At 33.6% G+C, this 11,625-nt stretch overlaps 1 non-coding gene across 1 annotated transcript; it reads left to right on the top strand.

The window, feature by feature from the left end:
* Window positions 1–10,999: 10,999 nt before the first annotated feature.
* Window positions 11,000–11,102, top strand: LOC132365659 (U6 spliceosomal RNA). The gene has a single exon (XR_009503182.1). It is a non-coding gene; the product is annotated as a U6 spliceosomal RNA (small nuclear RNA).
* The last annotated feature ends 523 nt before the right edge of the window (window positions 11,103–11,625 follow it).

Raw genomic sequence — 11,625 nt, 5'->3', positions numbered from 1 at the left:
CTGGGGACTGTGTGCCACAACTGCTGAACCCACGTGCTGCAACTACTGAAGCCCACGCACCTAGAGCCCGTGCTCCACAACAAGAGAAGCCACTGCAATGAGAAGCCTGCGCACCACAATGAAGAGCAGGCCCCGCTCACTGCAACTAGAGAAAGCCCGGGCACAGCAATGAAGACACAACTCAGCCAAAAAATAAATAAATAAATAAAATAGTAAAAATTTTTAAAATTAAAAGAAAAAACAGAAATCAGAAAGTACCTTGAGACAAATGAAAATGAAAACAAAACCTTAAAAAATCTATGAGATGCAGCAGAAGTGGTTCTAAGAGGGGAATTCAGACCTTCCTCAAGAAAGAAGAAAAATCTCAAATAAACAACCTAACCTACTACCTAAAAGAATTACAAAAAGGAAGAATGAACAAAACACAAAGTCAGCAAAAGGAAGGGAATAATAACTACCAGAGAGGAAATAAATAAAATAGAGATTAAAAAACAATAGGAAAGATCAATAAAACCAAGAGCTGGTTTTTTTGAAAAGATAAAAAAATCAACAAACCTCTAGTCAGGCTCACCAAAAAGAAAAGAGAGGACTCAAATAAACAAAATAAGAAATGAAAGAGGAGAAATAACTAATATCACAGAAATACAAAAAAAAATCATAAGGGAATACTAAGAATAGTTATATGCCAATAAATTGGACAACCTAGAAGAAATGGACAAATTTCTAGAACCATACAGCCTGCCAAAACTGAGTCAAGAAGAAACAGATAATTTGAACAGACCAATCACTAAGTGAAATAGTCTGTAATAAAAAGCAAACAAAAACAAACAAAACTCCCTGCAAACAAAAGTCCAGGACCAGATGACTTCACTGGGGAATTCTACCAAACATACAAAGAACTTAGATCTATCCTGCTCAAAATATTCCAAAAAATTGAAGAGGAGGGAACATTCCCAAATTCATTCTATGAAGCTGCTATCATCCTGACACCAAAGCCAAACAAAGGCACTACAAAAAAAAAAATTACAGGCCAATATCTTTGATGAATATAGATGTAACAATCCTCAACAAAAATTAACAAACCAAATCCAACAATACATAAAAAGGATCAAATACCATAATCAAGTTGGATTTATTCCTGGGTTGCAAGGATAATTCAACATACACAACTCAATCAGTGTGATACACTACATTAACAAAAGAAAAGACAAAAACCACATTATCAACTCAAGAGATACAGAAAAAGCATTTGACAAAATTCAACATCTATTCATGATAAAAACTCTCACCAAAGTGGGTATAGAGGGACTATATCTCAAGATAATAAAAGTCATTTATGACAAACCCACAGCCAACATAATACTCAACAGTGAAAACCTGAAAGCCTTCTCTAAATTCAGGAACAAGACAAGGATTCTCACTCTCACCACTTCTATTCAACATAGTATTGGCAGTCCTAGCCACAGTAGTCAGAAAAGAAAAAGAAATTAAAGGTATCCAAGTTGGAAAGGAAGAGGTAAAACTGTCACTATTTGCAGATGACATGATACTCTGTATATAGAACCCTAAAGCCTCCACACAAAAACTATAAGAACTAATAAATGAATTCAGCAAGGAATCAGGATACAAGATTAATATACAGAAGTCTGTTGCATTTTTTACACTTTCAATGAAATGTCAAAAAGAGAAAGTTAAATAAAACTCATTTAAAATCACATCCCAAGAAAAATATCTATGAATAAACTTAACCAAGGAGGTAAAAGACCTATATGCTAAAAACTATAAAACATTGATGAAGGAAACTGAACATGATTCAAACAAATGGAAAGATATCCCATGCTCTTATATTGGAAGAATTAATACTGTTAAAATGGCCATACTACACAAAGCAATCTATAGATTTAATGCAATTCCTATCAAAATACAAATGACATTTTTCACATAATGAGAACAAATAATCTGAAAATTTATATGGAACCACAAAAGACCCAGAATTGCCAAAGAAATCCTGAGGAAAAAGAACAAAGCTGGAGGCATAACCCTTCCAGACTTCAGATTATACTTCAAACCTACAGTAATAAAAACAGCATGATATTGGCACAAAAACATACATATAAATCAATGGAACAGAATAGAGAGCCCAGAAATAATTCCACACACCTATGGTCAATTAATCTTCAACAAAGGAAGCAAGAATATACAATGGAGAAAAGATAGTCTCTTCAACAAGTGGTGGTGGGAAAGCAAGACAGCTACATGTAAATCAATGAAATTAGAACACTCCCTCACACTGTATGCAAAAATAAACTCAAAATAGTTTAAAGACCTAAATATAAGACATGACAACATAAAACTCCCAGCAGAGAACATAGGGAAAACATTCTTGGACATAAATCATAGCAATATTTTCTTAGATCCATCTCCCAACGCAAAAGAAATAAAAGCAAAAATTAACAAATGGGGCCTAATTAAACTTAAAAGCTTTTGCACAGCAAAGGAAACCATAAACAAAATGAAAAGACAACCTACGGAATGGGAGAAAATATTTGCAAACAATGCGACCAACAAAGGGTTAGTATCCAAAATATACAAACAGCTCATACAACATAATATCGAAAAAACAGACAACCCAATGAAAAAATGGGCTGAAGAACTAAATAGATATTTTCCCAAATAACATACAGATGGTCAACAGGCACATTAAAAGATGCTCAACATCACTAATTATTAGAGAAATGCAAATCAAAACTACACTGAGGTTATCACCTCACACCAGTCAGAATGGCTATCATCAAAAAGTCAACAAATAATAAATGCTGGAGAGGGTGTGGAGAACAGGGAATCCTCCTACACTTTTGGTGGGAATGTAAATTGCTGAAGCCACTATGAAAAACAGTATGGAGTTTCCATTAAAAATTAAAAATAGAGTTACCATATAATCCAGCAACCCCACTCCTGGGTATATATCCAGAAAAAATGAAAACTCTAATTGCAAAAGATACCTGCACCCCAATGTTCATAGTAGCACTATTTAAAATAGCTAAGACATGGAAACAACCCAAGTGTCCATTAACAGACGTTTAGCTTAAGAAGATGTGGTATATATATATATAAGATATATATAATGGAATATTAGTCAGCCACAAAAAAGAATGAAATATTTCCACTTGCAGCAACATGGATGAACCTAGAGAATATTACACTTAGCAAAGTAGTCAGAGAAAGACCAATACTCTATGATGTCACTTATATGTGGAATCTAAAAATAATACAAATGAATCTATATACAAAACAGAAAGAGACTCACAGACATAGAAAACAAACTTATGGTTACCAAAGGGGAGAGGGAGGGGGGAGGGACAAATCAGGGCTATGGGATTAACAGATACTAACTACTATACATAAAATAGATAAGGAACAGAATTTATTGTATAACACTGGGAATTATATTCAATTATCTTATAATAACCTATAACCGAACTTATAATCTGAAAAAAATAACTGAATCACTTTACACCTAAAACTAATAAAATATGGTAAATCAACTATACTTCAATTTAAAAAAAAGAATAATTCAGGGGGAAAAAAAGTAAAAAAACAGAAAAAGAAAAAGAAAAAAAAATACACCCTGGTACAAAAGGAAAACATGTAGTAAATTGGTCTAAACTGAGAATAATAAATTTAGAAGGTGATAGCTTACAATAGATGAATAACTCATGTATTTAAAGTAACAATCACTGACAAGGACAAAAGTGCACAAAATTTCAATTTGTGATGTTCTGTGTTTTGACTTTGTGACACTCTATTGTCTAATCTCTATCTCTACTCCAGCTTAAAAACATTTGTGTTTGAAGTTAAGGAAAAAATAATAATTTGATGTGATAACTAAATGCTTTAAAGAAACTTGCAAAACTAAGGTTGAGAATTACATCAGGCAGTAATGTCTCTAATGAGAGAATAAACAGAAATAAGGAAATGAAAAGAAAATATTTCCTTGTTCTACACTTGAGCTTTCCAGTACAGTAAACACTAGCCACATGTGATTATTTAAATTTAAATGAATTAAAACTAAAAGTTCGGTTCCTCAATCACACTAGCCATATTTCAAGTGCTCAGTAGGTCATATGTGGCTAGTGGTTACCATATGGGACAGCAAAGACAAACCATTTCCATCACTGCAGTTCTGTAGTATAGCATTGATCTTGACATCATCAACTAGCATCAAACTCTACTAGTGGAGAATGACAAACATTCATATTTGGAATGAGTAAATCAATAAATTAATTGATTTAATTAATGAAAGACTGAATTAATAAATCACTCTCTTTTGGCTCTTTCTCTCTCTTTTCAACATAAATATAATATGCTTTTATTATTTGTCTTTGGTAAACTTCAACCGATATGGGAAGTTTTTCTCAAAATGAGAAAGTAACTAAGGGGGACAAAGGAATTCACCTATAAATTTACAGCTCTTGAAATGTCAGGGAGTCAGGACTGCGAATGTAATCTAGGGTTGCTGACAGGATATATCAAAGTGGTCCAGCCACTGTTGGTTGGCAACCCTACAGTCATTCTCGTCATCCTTTTTCTTCTCTAAGAGAACTTGCCTTTCATGGTAGAAGATGGCTTGGAAGGGCTATGTGAAAAAATTCTAGCTAATAAATTTTAAGGAGATGTTGCCAATGTGCTTCTAGCAAATATATATTTATCTGATGAAAAGAAACTTATGAGAAAGATAGCTCCTTCCCACCCCCTTTTTCCTGATTTGAATATTATTAAATGAGGAAGGGATGCTTAGAGGCACAGCATCTATCTTGTGGTCATGATACAAAGACATATAAAAGTGCAAAAAAGCTCATCTATGGCCCATACGCTGTTGACCCTAGGATCAATCATGGAATGGACTATCTATGGACTTGTTATAGAGAAGTTATAGTGTAAATAAACAAAAATGTATTTGTTCATGCCAATTCTAGTCAGATAATTTGATATTTGTACCTCTTTGTGTCTCAATTTCTTCTGTAAATGGGGATAGTAGTTTCTACCTCATAGGGTTACTGGGAGTATTAAATGGCTTAATACATGTAAAATACTTAGAACAGTGCTTCATGTATAGCAAGCACTCAATCACTTTTGGCTTCTGGTATTTTGGTGGTGGTGGTGGTGGTGGTGGTGGTGGTGGTGCTTATAATCATTGCAGTTGAAAGTATGTGAGCACTTAACCTAATGAAGAGCACACTCCATGTAGGCCTGCTTCTCAGCAAAGACATCAATTCAGAAGCTGGGAAGTATATAGAAAAGACTTAACTAACTTCTCTGAGAGTGCCTTTTCCAAGCATTTGGTTTGCTACTGAAGACTAATTGAGGCATTGAATGAAACTATTATTCAAATGGTTATATTTTCAAAAGCCATATTTCAACAAAATTTTAGGTGTTAGGCATCCCAAAAGCTTAGGTTCACTGCCCTAAATCTAGTATCTTGGAAATGTATAAATAGTTCAAAGTAGTATATCAGCATATCCTTAAAAAGAGTCAAATGTATGTGGGTATATTATTCTTCAAGCAAAGGCTTTTTCTAGTATATTTTATTAGATTTATTTTATTTTCAGCAGATTTATTGAAACATAATTAACATAAAACTAACTGCATGTATTTAAATTATACAATATGATGAATTTTAATATATGTTTTCACCTGGGAAAACCTCACCTCAGTCAAGATAATCACCTTTAAAAGAATACTTGTAGCCTTTTTCGATCCCACCCTCCTTCCTCTCCATACCTCTCATCCAATCCCTCATAACCACTGATCTGCTTTCTATTTTAATACTTTAGATTGCAGTTTCTAAAGTTTTACACAAATGGAATCATACAGTATGTACTCTAGTTTTGACTGGCTTCTTTCACTCAGCATAATTATAATGAAATTCACCTACTTTATAATATGCATCAATAGTTCATCCCTTTTCATTGCTGAGTAGTATTCCATTGAATGGAAATACTACATTTTGTTTACCCATTCACCTGCTGATGGGCATTTGGGCTACTGCCAATTTGGCTATAACAAATAATGCTGCTATGAACACTTGCATATATGTCTTTGTAGGGCTGCATGATTTCACTTCTCTTAGATAAACACCTAGGATTAGAATAGCTAGATCAAATGGTAGGTGTTCATTTAAATTTTTAAGAAACTGCCAAACTCTTTTCCAAAGTAAATGTACAGTTTTACAATCACACCAACAGTGTATGAGGGTTCCAATTTTTCCACATCCTTGCCAACACTTGTATGTCAGAATTTTTAATTTTGGCTTTTCTAATAGGTATATAATAGCATCTCGTTTTTATTTTAACTTGCGTTTCCCTAATGACAAATGATGCTGAATACATTTTTATGTACTTGTTTGCCATTTGTTTGTCTTTTTTGGTGGCATCTCTTAAAAACCTTTGCCTTCTTTTGGTGGTGGGGAGATGGTTTGTTTTCTTATTATAGGTTATAAGAGTTCTTTATAAATTCTGGATATAAGTCTCTTATAAGATATATACTTTACAAATATTTCCTTGTTATCTGTAGCTTGTCTTTTCATTCTCTCAATAGTGTCTTTTGAAGTGCAGAAGTTCTTAATTTAGGTGAAGTCTGATTTGTATAATTTTTGTCTTATGGATTGTGCTATTTGTATCATAGCTAAAAACCCTTTGCCATCCAAGCTTATGAAGATTTCATACTTTTAGATTATACAGTTAAATCTTTGATCCATATTGAGTTGATTTTTGTATATGGTGCATGGTATGGATTCAGGATCATTTTTTGCATCAAGATATCCAATTGTTCTGGTGCCATTCATTAATTGCTCTTGCACCTTCATCAAAAATAAACTGTTCAAATATATACAGGTTTATTCTGGAATGTTTATTCTGTTCCATTTCTCCATTCATCCTATCTTAATGCCAATAACACATTTTATTGAATGTGTTAAAATTCTTGTCTTAAAATTGAGTAGCATTAATTTGCCTGTGAAGCCATCTGGGTCTGGAGTTTTCTCTGTGGGAAGGTTTTGGGTTTGGGGTTTTTTTGTTTTGTTTTGTTTGTTTTTCTAAAAATTCAATGTCTTTACACTGATGAAAAAATCAAAGCTGACCAAACAAATGGTGGAAAGACATATGGTGTTCTTGGATTGGAAGAATCAATATTGTCAAAATGACTATACTACCCAAGGCAATCTACAGAGTCAATGTAATTCCTATCAAATTACTAATGGCATTTTTCACAGATGTAGAGCAAATAATTTTAAAATTTGTATGGAAACACCCATAGACAAAGCAATCTTGAGAAAGAAAAACAGCTGGAAGAATCAGGTTCCCTGACTTCAGACAATACTACAAAGCTACAGTAATCAAAACAGTATGGTACTGGCACAAAAACAGACATATAGATCAATGGAACAGGATAGAAAGCCCAGAGATAAACCCATGCACCTATGGTCAACTAATCTATGACAAAGGTGACAAGGATATAAAATGGAGAAAAGACAGTCTCTTCAATAAGTGGTGCTGGGAAAACTGGACAGATACATATAAAAGAATGAAATTAGAGCATTCTATACCACCATAAACAAAAATAAACTCAAAATGGTTTAAAGACCTAAATGTAAGACCAGATACTATAAAACTCCTAGCAGAGAACATAGGCAGAACACTCTTTGACATAGATTGCAGCAATATCTTTTTGGATCTGTCTCCTAGAGCAATGGAAATAAAAACAAAATAAACAAATGCGACCAAATTAAACTTAAAAGCTTTTGCACAGCAAAAGGAACCATAAACAAAACAAAAAAGACAACCTACAGAATGGGAGAAAATATTTGCAAATGATGCAACTGACAAGCGGTTAATATCCTAAAATATAGAAGTAGCTCATACAGTTCAATATCAAAAATCAAACAACCCAATCAAAAATGGGCAGGAGATCTAAAAAGACGTTTCTCCAAAGAAGATATACAGATGGCCAAAAGGCACATGAAAAGAAGCTCAACATCACTAACTATTAGAAAAGTGCAAATCAAAACTATAATGAGGTGTCACCTCACACTGATCAGAATGGCCAACATCAAAAAGCCTACAAATAATAAATGCTGGAGAGGGTGTGGAGAAAAGGGAACTCTCCTACACTGTTGGTGGGAATGTAAATTGGTACAGCCACTATGGAGAACAGTATGGGGGTCCTTAAAAAACTAAAAATAGAGCTACAATCCCACTGCTGGGCACATATCTGGAGAAAAATATAATTCGAAAGGTACATGAACCCTGATGCTCATAGAAGTACTATTTATAATAGCCAAGACATGGAAGCTGCCTAAGTGTCCATTGACAGATGACTGGATAAAGAAGATGTGGTATGTGCATATGTGTGTGTGTGTGTGTGTGTGTGTGTGTGTGTGTGTGTGGAGATGGAATATTACTCAGCCATAAAAAGAATGAAATAATGCCATTTACAGCAACATGCATGGACCTAGAGATTATCATACTGAGTGAAGTAAGCCAGATGGAGAAAGACAAATACCATATGATATCACTTATATGTGGAATATAAAATAATGATACAAATGAACTTATTTACAAAACAGAAATAGACTCACAGACATAGAAAACAAACTTATGGTTACCAAAGCAGAGGTGGGGAGAGGGATAAATTAGGAGTTTGGTGTTAAAATATACACACTACTATATATAAAATAAACAACAAACAAGGACCTACTGTATAGCACAGGAAATTATACTCAATCTTGTAATTATCTATAATGGAAGAGAATGTAAAAAAAGAATACATGTATATATATATATATAATATACATTTTATATATATATATATATATATATATATATATATATATAAAACTGAATCACTTTGCTGTACACCTGAAACTAAAACAACATTATAAATCAACCATATTTCAATAAAATTTTTTTAAAATTTTAAATTTAAATGTAAAAAAAAACCTTCAGAAAATAAAGTGGAATATCTGTAGTTGAATGAAGATTGGCAAAATATTAGTAATGAAGCTAGATGATGGATACGTGATATTTAAAATATGTGTATGTTTGCAATATTAACCTCTGTTTTGAGAATTTATTGTTTATTAAGTTTGTGCATGCCCTTGTAAAAAAACTGAAAAGTTGAGAAAAATATGTACAACAACAAAATTACTCATAAACTTACCAAACAAAATAAATAAATAAATAAAATGAAAATAAAAATCCAATGTCCTTAACAGATAGATACATGGATATTCAGATTATCTATTTCTTCTTGAATAAGTTTGCTAGTTTGGTCTTTTGAGAAATTTGACATTTATTTAAGTAGTCAAATGTGCTAACATAAAGTTGTTTATAATATTCTCTTATTATCCTGTTAAAATCTGTAGAATCTGTAATAATTTTGCTTCTTTCATTCATGATATTAATTTTTGTCTTCCCTTTCTTCTGCTCAACCAAAATTTAGACATGTTGTATTTCCACTTTCATTCAATTAAAAATATTTCTAATTCCTTTTTTGGTTTCTCCTTTGCTCATGGTTTATTTAGAAGACTGTTTCCAATATCTGGGGGATTTTCCAGGGTTCTTTCTGCCATTAATTATAATTTAATTCCATTGTGGTTGAGAAAAGTACTTTAAATGACTTAAATGCTTTTATATGTATTGAAAGCTATTTTATGGCCCAGAATATGGTCTATCTTTGTGCCCTTGAAAAAATATTCTGATATTGTTGAATGGAATACTATATAAATAGGATTTCTGTTGTAATTCAAGTCAGAAACTAACAGGAAAATGTTGGCCAGAATGGGACCATGAAAGCACAACTTAGCAGCTGTCTAATTAGAATGATGATAATGATGAAGATGCAGATGAAGGTGATGTTGATAGTGACGATAGTGATGCTGATTTTGGTAAATAGCAGTTGTTTTTTGAATGTTCAACATTTTTTCTAAAACTTTCCCACCTAGTTTGTTGTAGAATAGCTGCTCTCCCTCTCATCACCACTTGCAAAACCCAATCAGAAAAAAAAAAAAAAAAATCCAAATGATCGAGTTATTCCTCTAGCCTTCCCCTGGGAACACTCAACTTTTTAATTATTTCCCAAACCATACATTTTCATAGTCTTATCCTCATTAACAACCCTGTGAAAGTTTGAAATAGAGAAGGCATAACTCAAACAACTTAAGAGACTTGCCCAAGTCAATGGTGTAGCTCAGTTGTTTACAAACTTTAGTGTGTATCATAATCTCCAGAGGGCTTAAAGCACAAAATTTCTGCTCTGATTCATATCTTAAATTATATTTTAGAGAATTCTTTTGGTTGATAAAAAATAATGCAAAGATCCCTTAGAACAGTAACACTGTGAGATAGTATATTAAGAGCTATTATACCTTAGAGTTCATGAAGACATTCAGGACTTCATGGAAGATGGAAAACAAGAAGACTGGGTTTTTGAGAGACGTGGGAAGAAGATAGAAAGGTATGCAGGAGGTTGAAACCGGGATCATCCTAAGGACTTGAGTGGAATCCAGGCCTAGAATAATCCTTAGGGACATTATAATCTATAGAGAACCTATGTTCACATCTCCTTCTCTTTTAAATCCATCCATTCATCTAACTATCCATTCCTTGTAGCCCGTTTTTAGTTTCTTATTCTTCCTCCAGCCTCAACACAGAACTTAAAAGAACAGCAAGGAATCACCGATGCATCCCTGAGTTATTTCCAATTCAAGGCCATCTGTGGACCAGGACAAACCTTCTAAGGTTCAGCTTTTCATGATACCATTTGACATGGTGAAATCAGTTTCTCTGAGGCCACAGGCTACCCACTCATCACCAAGCAGGATCTCAGGCCTAGTGGAAGAAGAGACTAGAATCCTTCAGGGAATTTCTTCTCAATTACTATCCCAGACAATTGCTGAGAACATAATATTCTCCTCCACTTCTTGCTAAAGTGAAAGGGGTCCTTGCTTCAGCAGCACGTATACTAAAATTGGAATGATACAGAGAAGATTAGCATGGCCCCTGTGGAAGGATGACATGCAGATTCGTGAAGCATTCCATATTTTTAGGGAATATTATTCAGCCATAAAAAGAAATGAAATTGAGTTATTTGTAGTGAGGTGGATGGATGTAGAGTCTGTCATACAGAGTGAAGTAAGTCAGAAAGAGAAAAACAAATACCATATGCTAACATATATATGGAATCTAAAAAGAAAAAAAAAAAAGGTTATGAAGAACCTAGGGGCAGGACAGGAATAAAGACGCAGACCTACTAGAGAATGGACTTGAGGACATGGGGAGGGGGAAGGGTAAACTGGGACAAAGTGAGAGAGTGGCAAGGACATATATACACTACTAAATATAAAATTGATAGCTAGTGGGAAGCAGCCGCATAGCACAGGGAGATCAGCTCGGTGTTTTGTGACCACCTAGAGGGGTGGGATAGGGAGGGTGGGAGGGAGGGAGACGCAAGAGGGAAGAGATATGGGGATATATGTATATGTATAACTAATTCACTTTGTTATAAAGCAGAAACTAACACACAAAAAAAAGAAAAAAGAAAACAAAAACACAATCTGTGATATAGCTG

Source organism: Balaenoptera ricei, chromosome 4 (assembly GCF_028023285.1).
Source record: "Balaenoptera ricei isolate mBalRic1 chromosome 4, mBalRic1.hap2, whole genome shotgun sequence".
Taxonomy (NCBI): Eukaryota; Metazoa; Chordata; class Mammalia; order Artiodactyla; family Balaenopteridae; genus Balaenoptera; species Balaenoptera ricei.
The sequence above is the reverse complement of the archived record's forward strand: the minus strand, read 5'-3'. Positions and strand labels throughout refer to the sequence as shown.